The sequence below is a fragment of the Rhagoletis pomonella genome, unplaced genomic scaffold (genome assembly GCF_013731165.1).
Source record: "Rhagoletis pomonella isolate Grant_MI unplaced genomic scaffold, Rhpom_1.0 Rhpom_scaffold_00157, whole genome shotgun sequence".
Taxonomy (NCBI): domain Eukaryota; kingdom Metazoa; phylum Arthropoda; class Insecta; order Diptera; family Tephritidae; genus Rhagoletis; species Rhagoletis pomonella.
The window spans coordinates 50899-52140 of NW_023458711.1; positions in this window are offsets into that span (position 1 = coordinate 50899).

Genomic DNA, 1242 nt, shown 5'->3' on the forward strand with positions numbered 1-1242 from the left:
ATGAAGTTGAAAATAAATAAATCACTTGTAAAGTAGAACCGAAAGCGCGCAGACCAATTATTCGTGAAACGGAAAGTTAGCAAAGGCGTTGTTGTTGCTCCTTGTGCACTCCCCAATAGAGAAATTGTAACATAGAGTACATATGTACGTACAAACGTGTTCGCAATAAACTGGTACATCCTTAAAAAGTCTTAAGGATTTTCATGGCGCCCGAGCAGGGACCTGAGTGCAAAATTAACTAAAACAAAGTGTTTAAGAATAAATTACAACTTAACAAATTTGATTTTGATAAGCCATAACCCGGCGTGGACAAACCTTGAATTTTATTCTGCAACAACAATTGCCGTGCGCGCCGCTTGCAAGTCCGGTTTCGTGTTAAACTAAAAAGCAAACAAAAACAAAAACACATAAAACATTAACTATTGAACTGTACAAACCAACAAATAAGCAAGGTGCAAAATAGATTTGTGTACATCTGTACATGTGTGTGTACATGCCGGTGATTGTGCTAAATCATAAAAAAGCCAGATTGGTGACAAACTGCATTTTAAATTGCATGCATACATATTTATGTACATAAGTACATGCGCATAAAATAAATAAAAAAACACCACATACTTGTGCTGAGCGGTACGTTCAAGTGCATAAACATACAGTGTATCACACACAAACACGGACACAGTGTTGAACACAAAATTTCGGCCAAAAATATTTAGCACATATACACCTACACAGACAAATCGTCAAAGAACACCGGCCACCACTTGCCGCTGAAGCTGAAAAGATTGTTGGAAAAATTAATAATAAAATAAAAAATTTCCACGTACATACGTAATACTTACCATCGAGTCATCCTGCTGCCGTCATCACCGTTGATAAGCCTGGGAGTTGTGATTTGCTGTCGCTGCGTTCGTGTTCCTGCACCTTTAGTGCCGACTCTTGTGATGAGCTGCAACTGTTTAATCTGCCAGAGGGAAGTGAAAGCAGGCAAAAAGCCTACGCATTCACACAAGGTAACGAGTGCGAACAATTGAAAGTTGTGTTGTTTCAAGCGAAATAAAATTTGATAACAATAAAATTAAACTAAATCGAGATTAAATTCTTAATTACTTATCACACTTTCAGTTATTGGCATTTCCTTGGTCACTATTCAATACATACGTATACATATAAATAAACATACATACTTGCCTGTATACAACTATTTATTTATATATGCACATACATACAGAAGTGTATATA